At 38.5% G+C, this 11793-nt stretch overlaps 1 long non-coding RNA gene across 1 annotated transcript; it reads right to left on the reverse strand.

Annotated features, from left to right (window-relative positions):
• Nucleotides 1-7804: 7804 nt before the first annotated feature.
• Nucleotides 7805-9158, reverse strand: LOC133816455 (uncharacterized). The gene is made up of 2 exons (XR_009885254.1): nucleotides 9050-9158; nucleotides 7805-8041 (listed from the first exon to the last, which is right to left on the reverse strand). It is a non-coding gene; the product is annotated as an uncharacterized LOC133816455 (long non-coding RNA).
• Nucleotides 9159-11793: the final 2635 nt, after the last annotated feature.

The following is an 11793-nucleotide window of genomic DNA, read 5'->3' on the forward strand; positions in this document are numbered from 1 at the left end:
AAAAATAACCCTGACGATGCGGTGTGCTTCTAGTCGATAGTCGAACAGTACTTTTACCACGTGTCAACCACGTGTGAGAAATTCTCGCCACGTCATCAACAACTGTTTTTTGGGTAAACAAAATAAATAGAGAGTATTTTTGTCTTATTAACATTAATTTTGACTAAGATACTTAAAGGCATTTTATAATAAATGGTAAAATATAAAGATGTACTTAAAATTATCCCTTTAAATTTTACTATAAAATCATCGCAATATAAAATATTTATGTATTTATTTATTTTATTTAAAAAAAAGGTTAATTTCACTTTTCTATGGCCTAGAAAAATGTATTTAAAGAAATGAAATATTTCTTAAAGTATTTATGTTTTATTATTTTTTAAGATTTTTATACAATGTTTATAAATAGAGAATATTTTTGTTTTATTAAAATTAATCTTGAGTAAAATACTTTATGAGATTTTAATTAGTATTACTAAAATTTCAAAATTATAAACGCGTATTTAAACAGAATTCACATAGAAATAAAATAGCACATAACCTATTTCTGATTTATCCTTGTGTTTTATTTATAAGTTTGGGTCTTGTTATTTTGACAATAATAATAATTTGATTATTTTATCTTTGATTTTCTAACTTTTTTCAATTGTATCATAATTTGATTTGATATATAATAGATATATTAAATACAAGCAACGTGCAATACACGTTTAGTTAGTTTGATTTATAGAATCTATTAATTATATTTATTAAATTTGTGTCGTTGTTATATAAATTTCAAATAAATAAACAATATTATATTTAAAAAAATGACATAAATGAAAAATTAAACCAAAACATTGTTTATGATTTTATATATATATAATATGATAACTTTTTTAAACATATAATTTTTTTAATAAAAATTAAGATTATGTATTATATATTATTATAATGATATTTTATAATATTTAAATTTATATTATGTTTACCCTAAAAAGATTCACCTGATGACATGACAAAATTAGTATGCACGTGGGATACGCGTGACTATTTAAGTGGGAACGTTCTGGTCGACCATCAACCATAATAAAATTCATAGGGCAGAAGGCATATTTTATGAGCGACCAGGCTGGTCACAATATATCACATACTTTCTATAGATATGTAATCTCGCATTTATGTGATAATTGTAATTTCCATTATTATTTGAGATACGTTTATATTAAATGCAATCAAGGCCCACCGGCCCATGAGGAGATACTTGAGCCTATAAATAAGATTAAAATGGCTCATTTGGGGGATCTTTTTTGGGGTTCTGGAGGGAGAGAATTATTGTTCTTACGCAATACCTTGTATCTTTTGTGGAGCTTGTGAAACTTAGTAAACCCTAGTTTATCGATCATAAGTTTTCATACATCAATAAGAACACTAAGTGGACGTAGGTCATTACTATCTCTAGGACCGAACCACTATAAACATTTGTGTCATTTATCTTTTTTTGTCCTAAATTCATTTCATTTCTGTCGTTTTACTTGACTCCGTGTCGTTGACCAAATCAAGGGTCAACATTTTTGTGCTTTCATTGAGAGCTGAACTGAAGACCTCTAGGAAGAAAGATGCCAAAAACAACTAGGAAAACTGGGCAAACCTCCGGGAATGCGCCAACCCAACCTCCTCCACAAAATGTGGTTGAGGATGAGCCACAAGTGCAATTAGAAGAGGAGGAGATGGGTGCTGAAACTTTGAGAACGACTCTGATTGTGCTGCAAGAAGAATTAGCCAATTTGAGGGCTAATCAAGAGAATGTGGCTGAAACAATGGTGTTGTAGCAGAGGGAGATTGATAGGCAGCGCCAAGAATTGAATGAGAGGCAGGCTGACATGGACCGCCGACAGAGGGATGCCACCGCCGCCCTAGAGGTAGCCATTCAGTTGGCCCGGGGACAGCCTGCGCCTACCTCCCAACCAGACCAGCCACCTAGGACTCACCCAAAGCAAAATCCACAATCAGATCATCCCCAACATCACCACAATCTGCCACAACCGGCAAACCCTCAGAGGCCGGAGCAACCCCCTGCTGCTCAACAAGAGAGGCCATTCCAGGATCCTGAGCAGCAGCCACCCTCTCGTACTGGTCAAGATAATCCCCAGTAGCATAGGCAGAATAGGGCTGGGCAGCGTCCTATAAGCCCTAGACGCCAGACGACTGAGGAACAAAACCCTCCAAGCAAAGGACATCGTCCTTCTGCGAGTAGAAGGCAGGTGGAATCAGGCTCTGCAGTCAGGGGTCCCCCACAACATAATAATGACCGAGGACCTACCGACCAACGCAGGCCTCCACCTACCTATCAGGACATTCCAGCAAGGAGAGTGGGAAATAGTGCAAACAACAGGTCACACTGTCATCGATCATAATTTAGAGATGGCCATGACTATGATGAGGCGGATTTTGGCAGGAGGAATGCTGGTCGGCGACAAGAAGAGAGGGGTGAAGAGCAGAACCCTTCGCCAAGGGAGAACCGATCAGTAAGCCAAATCGCTGGGGGGCAACCTAAACAGCCCAACGTCTTTGATCGACTGGGCGCGAGCGAGCAAAGGCGTAGGGAGGAAGATTTATGGGACGTCCTCAATGATAGAAGGGAAAGACACGACGAGTATTTCCCCCCAGCGCTAGTTGCTCCAATAGTGTCAGATGTTGTACAGGCCCAGCTTGATGCTTTAAATCAGATCGTGCAGCAATTAGTTGGGAACCGGACTTCCCATATTGAATTTGATTGGAGAAAAGACACTCCATTTGTGCAAAGAATCGCAATGGCAAAGACTCCAAGCAAATTCAAAATGCCGGTCTTACCCAAATTCACTGGATTAGAAAATCCTGTATCTCACGTTAACAAATTCGAGATACAGATGTTCATCCAGAAGGTGTTGGACGATGCTTTGTGTAGAATTTTCCAGCAACTCTATCCGAAACTACTCAGGAGTGGTTTTTCAAATTCCCTTCGACCAGTATAGTTTCTTGGGAAATGTTCGTAAATGAGTTTTATGGACAGTTCTATGCTGGTTGAGTACATCTGATCGAGGCCAATCAGCTGGTTGAGATACGCCAGAAGAAAGAAGAAACCCTGAAAGGGTATGTCTAACGATTCATGCGAGCAGCTGCGGGGGTCAAGACGGTTGGACTCTTACTGCTGGGGTACAACGCCACTCATCTCTTTGGAACAGTTTGCAGAAGAATGGAGTCAAGAGTACTCAGGAATTTCTGGATCGAGCAGAAAGGTACATAAAGCTCGAGGAGGCCATTGCCAATGAAGGGAAGTCTCCCACAGACGACCAGGGCCCAAAAGAATCTCCCGCCAAAGCTGCCAATGAGTCTGGGAAGACCAATGGCAATAGAAAAAACAATGGGAAGAATGGGGGAAAAGAGGGAACCACGAGCCGACGACATCTGATAAAAAACGCCCAAAACAAAACAAATACCAGCCGAGGTTCACCAATTATACAGCCCTAGTCAAAAGCAGAGCAGAAGTGTACCAGGCCAGTCGCACTACTGTTCCCTTCAGGCAACCAGCCCCAATCAGGAAAGATATCTCCAAGCGAGATACTACCAAGTTTTGCCATTTTCATAACGACTATGGTCATGACACCAATGAGTGCAATCAGCTTAAGGATGAGATTGAGTTCCTTATCAGACAAGGACACCTGAGGAGGTATGTGCGAGCAGTTGGAGGTTCTCAGCGAGAGGCTCAAGGAGGCAACGAGCAGGCACCTATACGCCAACACTCGCCTCCTTTACAGCCAGCTCCAGTTGCTGGTACATTGCTGACCATCTACGGAGGACCACACATAGCAGGTGATAGTGGGAAGGCGAGGGAAAGATACACCCGAACCTTACGTCACGACTAGGATATTGAAATGCTAAACGTAGAGGAGTGAACTCCCAAAAAAGCTTGAACAGAAGAAGAAATAATAGCCTTCTTTGAGCTTGACGCTCATCATGTTCGATTTTCCCATTCAGATCTTTTGGTCGTGGACGACCAGATTGCCAATATGATGGTAAAGCGGATGTTAGTAGATATTAGAAGCTCAGTAAACATCCTATATAATCTTCACTGGAGATGATGAAATTGTCAGTGCACGATTTGGAGCCATGCAACCAAACCATTTGTTTTTCTGGCAAAGGGCTCACACCAACCAGGTCGATCAGGCTTTCAGTCATAGCAGGAGCTGCACCTGGGAATAGGACATTACTCACTACTTTCATAGTAGTTGATGTTGGTTTTTATAGATCAAATCAGAGATTATACGCAGCGGAACAACAATCAAAATTGTTAATTTAACCCCACAAGATTTCTAGATCTACTTCTTCACATACATATATATATTGAATCAAAGATATGAATAGAATATTATCTCAAGTCCTTCCTTGCTGCTATCTTTTTGTACGGCAAAAATCCTTGAGATCTCACACCAGGATCTTCCAAAATGTTCTCAACACTCAAAGAACGAGTGTGGGCTCGCTATACAAAACAATAGGCAAAATCTATTTATCAGATGTTCTCAACACATAAGATCTGATAAAGTTTTGACCTAAGTTTGTGAAGAACAGTGACCTATGCTTGTATCACTGTTCTATTTCTCTCAGGGAGATTTCACGATATATTTTCTATCACTGAAAAGTATCGCTCCGAAAAACTGATATCCTATATTTAATATATCCAATATATAAAAAATAAAATATTAGTTATTTTAAACAATTTAAAAATAACTAATCAGTTATCAAATTTTGTTTAAATAATAATATTTTAATCATATTACAATATCTCATTATTTATTTAATATTTAAATAACTAAAATTGAGAAACAAAGAAACTTCTAGAAGCTTCTTGTGTGTGTAGCACAGTGACTGTGCACTGTGCTACACGTGTACCACATGCCAAGGAAGGCATGTGATTTTTCTCAATTTTTATTATTATTTAAATACCAAAAATCCCAAAAATAAATTAATTCAAAATTAATTATATTTTTGTTAAATCAAATAATTAATTAATGACACATAATTATACAATAATTATGTTTAGTGCATAGAAAAATATTTTACTTATCAAATAAGTCCTTTTGTCCATTTTTGTATTTATCTTTGTCAGTGTTTGTTTGAGCCATTTCGAGGACTATTGACCTATAACATTAAGCTCCAATAAATTAAAACTAAATAATTAAACTCTTTAATTATAATAGTTAATTTATTAATTCTGATATTTCTCCATTATAAATTCAGAATTGAACTCTTTATGTTATAGATATACTTTTATAGAAATCTTATTTTAAGTTGTCCATTGATATAACCATCTTTCAATAGTTAAACCCTTAGAATGGAAGAATTACCATTTTACCTTTCTAATTTACTTCGTATTCCTTAAGTACCATTAATTCACTAGTGAATAATTAATCTATAATCTAATTATAGATTTGAGCTCAAAAATCATTCAGTTCCAGAATTAACCCTTAAGGGAACTAATATACAATCTGGTAGGAAAGATTAGATTCTGTATTGTTGATACATGTTCCCAGCCATCCATGATATTAAATCTCCAAAACAAAAGTCATTAGCCTCATTCTATGAAGAGACCTTAACGAATGAATCAAAAGATTTAATAAACATGAACAGGAGTTCATGAACACTTAGGATTTAGGTTGATCTATAAATGATCATCAGTTATGATATGAATTACAAATCTTTATTATTAAATGGTTTTTGGATAAAGACTTTTATTCATATCGGTCCATGTCATATATAATCATATTATATAAAGCACCTTTACCGAGATGTCTTACCACATCAATAATCCGAATCTAGATTATTTGTATCAACATGATACTCAGCAAACCGTACTTACAACCCCAATTAAAGAATTCCATAACTTCAATTTGTTGTTGTTGACTAATTTTATTCATTCATGTGATCTTAATTCTCTCGTACTAATACAAGATCACATCCTCAATAATGAATATGAAAATTTTTTGATATTTACAAAATTATTCAAACAATAATTTAATAATCTAAATATAACAATAATTTACCATTGTATTTATTTATTCATCGAAATAATAAATGTCTTTTACATGCTTTTAGGACATACTCCTAACAATCTCCCACTTGTACTTAAAGCAAGTAAGACATTTCTCTCAATCCCATATTACGTACATGACCCTCGAATTGCTTTGCAGGAAGCGTCTTCGTAAACGGGTCTGCCAGGTTGTGTTCTGATGCGATTTTCAGAATGGACACATCTCCTCTATGCACGATTTCTCTGACTAAGTGGTATTTGCACTCTATATGCTTTCCCCTCTTGTGGCTTCTTGGTTCTTTAGTATTAGCCACTGATCCACTGTTGTCACAGTAAAGAACAAGTGGTTTCTCCACTTCTGGTACAACTTCCAGATCAGAGTAGAACTTTTTGAGCCACTCAGCCTCCTTAGCTGCTTCACAAGCCGCTATATACTCGGCTTCCATGGTGGAGTCTGCAATGCTGGTTTGTTTAACACTTTTCCAGACTAATGCTCCTCCTCCAAGAATAAATACTGATCCAGAAGTCGATTTCTGACTATCTCTGTCTGATTGAAAATCAAAATCAATGTAACCAGTGGGGTTTAGGTCTCCACCTGAATATACAAGCATATAATCTCTAGTATTTCTAAGATACTTGAGAATATTCTTTACTGCAATCCAATGACTCAATCCAGGATTGGATTGATAACGGCTGACTATCCCTACTGTATAACAAATGTCAGGTCTTGTACACTACTTAACGTACATCAAACTGCTTACTGCTGAGGCATAGGGATACTGTCTCATGTCTTCCTCTTCCTGAGGTGTTTTGGGACACTGCTCCATGGAAAGGAATACTCCAGAACGAGTTGACATATCACCCTTTTTGGAGTTTTGCATATTAAAGCGTTCTAGCACCTTATCAATATAAGCTGCTTAAGATAGTTGTAACGCCTTGGTTACCCCAGAACAGTTACGGTGAACGGTGAACCGGAAATTTGACCCGCTACCCGAGTCCTTTGGTTAAAAACGTGATCTAAGTGTTATTATCAGGTTAAGGTGAAAATCAGCAAAAAAAGAAAGGGTACACTTCATTAAGTAAATAAACTGCTCATGAGCCTTTCAAAATATTTACAAGTGGTTCGTAATACAAAAGAGTTGCTACAGTTCCAAATTTACAATCCTCGCCGGCCTAAGCGGAAAAAATAGGGTAAACCCCTAGTCCCTCTGAGAACTCCTTGACCGTGGCGGTCAAGCGGCCCTGTATGTACACAACGTCGCCCAAGCTCTCCACTCAGGGCTGGCCAAGCTTTTCCTTTCCTTTACCTGCACCACATAGCACCCATGAGCCAAGGCCCAGCAAGAAAACATAATAAAACATGAGATAATATCAACAACGATCATAATAACCATTCAGGACTATCAGTCCAACAAATAGGTGACAATAGCCAAAAGTCACAATAATGAGCATCGCTCCCTCTAGCCATGTGACGATAGGGTCACCAGGGCTTAACGATTAAGTGATTCTTTCATATGTTCGATCAGGACAGGTGCATGGTGATTAGTCACCAACATAACCTTCCTCACGACTCTAGAGTCGAAGCTATGGACAACGTCCCTTAGCCACGTGACTAACGGTCACCGGGGTCGTATACTGTAACGCCTCAAACTCCAGGGACCGTTACGGTGTGCCTTGTAAACAGTGCTAAACTCGCTAATCGAGTCATTTGGCCAAAATCGTGAACTAAGTATGATTAGCGGTTTAGGGATTAAAAACTTTGGTTAGGATGTAACGTTTCACTAGAACGTTTAATTTATACATTGGGATCCCGAAAATAAAGTTTCAGAGTTTATTACAGAAAATATTTACAACAGGCCGTTCTAAGCGGCAAAACAGGGTTCAACCCTAGTTCCACTTTAAAACCTCGGCCGTGGCGGACGAGCAGCTGCATATGTACACGTCATCACCTAAGCTCTCCAACTCAAGGATGGTCCAGCTTCCTCTTGCCTTTACCTGCACCATGTAGCACCCGTGAGCCGAAGCCCAGCAAGAAAACACGAAATAACATGATATAATATCAACAATAACCATAGTAACCATTCAGGACTATCAGTCCAAGCAAATAGGTGACAATAGCCAAAAGTCACAATAATGAGCATCGCTCCTTCTAGCCATGTGACGATAGGGTCACCAGGGCTTAACTGATAAGTGATCTTTTCATAAGTTTGATTAGGACAGGTGCATGGTGATTAGTCACCAACATAACCTTCTTCACGACTCTAGAGTCGAAACTATGGACAACGTCCCTTAGCCATGTGACAAACGGTCACCGGGGTCATATACCTTGGCTATAGTCATCTGGTCGTAGACCAGGCAAGCGCTTATAGTTCTCATTGACCTTCCGGTCGGTCCAGCTATAATACCCCATATGAGTCATTCAATGCCGACCTTGATTGGATCCAATCTTTATTTGGCCCGGCGTTCACAACGCACTGCCACTTCTGACCCTTGGGTCGGTGAAACACGACCAGTGCTCAGCCCGTGGTGAACTTAACTAATAAGTCACAGCTTCACAGACGGATCTGACACCATTGTCGATTCTGACTAATAAGTCAGCGCCGTACACAGGTAAGCCATGCCACCAAACATATATCACATGTCTATTATCCATAAACAAGGTATTCAGCATGCTTACTTAACAGGTATTAGTACCATTAGGACTATGCATAAACACAGAGGTTCAAGCTCTGAACAATATCATACTCAGTATACAAAGCATGTCCTAATCACATGTTTCTCATGCATCATATGCAATATATCCTGCAATCAACGTGCATCAATACCAGCCATGCATGCCACGCTTAATAACCAACCAACATGCATCAAGAATAGCCATGCATGTCATACTCAATAATCAACCAACATGCATCATAATAGCCATGCATGTCATACTCAATAATCAACCAACATGCATCATAATAGCCATGCATGTCACACATACACAGGGTGCAGTTTTCTTACCTCAAAGTCGAGCTAGAACGATCAAAAGAATGACCCTTGAGAACGATCAACTTCTAGTCCATTAGCGGTCACCTAGTCATAACCAAATATAAAACCTCATCAAAATGAGTAATTAAATACTTCCAAACTCAATCCAAGCCTCCGGAATATCAAATCCCACTCATCTAGGTAGTAGGATCAATCCTAGGCCCTTAGAGTTAAGTTCCCATCACAAAAACCACCATTTAGTATTTTTTTTCCCTTAAGGGCCGCGGCCCTACATGGACCATGCCGCGGCGCGCCCCCCAGACAGAGCCTCCATCACCTTCTTCAAGCTAGGGCCGCGGCCCAACTTCGCACCAGCCATTTTTCTTCGTTTTTCCACTTCTAAAACCTTCCAAAAACCCATCTAAACATCTCCAAATCATCAAATAAATATTACCAAACTTCTCAATGGTCCAAAACCACCAAAAACTGAAGCTCAAACCAACCAAAAACTCAAAAATTCACAAAGTCCAATCCTAAGCTTAAAAACTTAAGAAACTCAAAACTTAACTCAAAAAAACAGAGCACACCTTAAATTCATAACTAGAACTCACCTCAAACACGGTTTTGAATCCCCTTTAATGGCTGTGACAAGTTCCCTAGCTTCCCCCTTTGATCTCCAAGCTTAACTCCTCAAGGTGGCTCTCAAAATTCAAAGAAAAGGATGAAGGAAAGTTTGTACGGGAGAGAAAGGATGAAAGGATGAGGTTAGGCTCTGTTTTTCTCTGTTTCTACAGCCTTCCAAACCCCCAAAATCTGATATAAATCCTTAAGGTCAAAAGACCACAATGCCCCTAGACCAATTTAAAAGCTTCTAAACACTCCCAAGGGTAAATTCGTCATTTCCAACCTATACCGTTAATTATAATTAACGCTCACCAATTCCCGCTAATCTCAACATTCCCAAATACCAATAAATCATATCCCATTACCCTTTAATTCCCGGTAATGCTCTAATCATTAAATTTACCCCGAGACTCACCCCGAGCCCCGAACTTAAACCCGTTATGACTAGACCGAACACTTACATCTCATGATCGTCTCATGTCGATAGCTCGAACCAATCCACCTTATAGTGTGGCTATATTAATTAATCACAATCATGAACCCAAAATATACAATTACGCCCACAGTGGCCAAATTACCAAATTACCCACATAATTAACATATGTGCCCATATGCATGCATTCACCATCATATAACAATATAATTCACGTAATCATGCATATAATCATTAAATACTATAATAAATCAATTATGGCCCTCCCGGCCTCCTAATCAAGGTCCTAAACCTTATTAGGAAATTTGGGGCATTACAACTATCCCCTCCTTACAGAAATTTCGTCCTCGAAATTTACTCAACAGCTCGGAACTAGAATTCCACTTACTTGTCACAAATTCCTTAAGTCATTCCTTGACTTCAGTATTTCGATAGCCTTACCTTAACCCGAGGTACATTCCGTTCAACAGAACCTCATTACTTATGTCACAATCTGAACTGGCTATTCCTTACCGGAATACTTAACCTAACCTTCAGATTCTCATAATTCAATTTATAAGTTCCTTCGTCCCATGCCCACTGCACGGAAGCACATAACTCACTGTATACAACTGCCAGTGCCAAAAGTAAAACTGATTCAGAGTCACCCTATCTAGACCCAATCAGGATCCAACTGCTGAAACAAACTAGGGCTTAATTTGTCTTAGTTCCCATAGTGATACCTTAGAGAAAATACCTTCTCCTACTTGGAATTCCACATTCCTACCTTCCACTCCCAAACTCCCAAGGCTTGCTTCTCAAGCTTGAATCCTCAAAATTGGTTCAAAAACCACAAAGAACAGTGAGGAGAAGAAGGTACGGGAGAACTCTAAAGTATACTCTGTTTTCCATCACTTTCTTCAGTCATCAAGTGTTATATCTATCCTAGGGGTGAAATGTCCATTTTACCCCTAGGTCAATTAATACTTTCTAAAGGCTCCCAAGGGAAAATTTGGTACCTTCCTTCTAACTCGTTAATCATAATTAACGCTCTCCAATTCCCGCTATTCTCAATGTTCTCAAATACCAATAATTCACATCCCGTTACCCTTAATCTCCCGGTAACGCTCTAATCATCAAAATCACCCCGAGACTCAACCCAGGTCCCGACACTTAAACCTGTTGTGACCAAACCGCTAATCAATAATCTACGATCGTCTCATGTCGAATAGCTCGAACAAACCCACATCATAATGTGGTCTCAACATATATCATCGACATGCGTACAATTAACATTATATTATAATATAATTCTCATAAACATGCGTAAACACATTTAATGGCATAATTAAACAATTATGGCCCTCCCGGCCTACCAACCCGGCCGTTAACCAGAATAGGGAATCCGGGGCATTACAATAGTGCCAAAGTTTTGTTCTGTCTATCTATAAGAATCTTAATTCCCATAACATACTTGGCTTCTCCCAAGTCTTTCATTTACCCTTGATAATGATATTATGTCATTTCCAATCAGTAATATATCATCAACGTAAAGAACGAGGAATACTACTATACCATCTTTAATTTGTTTATAGACACAAGGTTCGTCAACATTTTGTTTAAAAACCAAATGTTTTACTTGTGTCATTAAATCTAAGATTCCAAGATCTAGAAGCTTGTTTGAGTCCATGAATGGACCTAAGAAGCTCGCAAACCTTTTGCTCTTGACCTTTTTTAATTT

The sequence above is a fragment of the Humulus lupulus genome, chromosome 2 (genome assembly GCF_963169125.1).
Source record: "Humulus lupulus chromosome 2, drHumLupu1.1, whole genome shotgun sequence".
Lineage (NCBI taxonomy): Eukaryota > Viridiplantae > Streptophyta > Magnoliopsida > Rosales > Cannabaceae > Humulus > Humulus lupulus.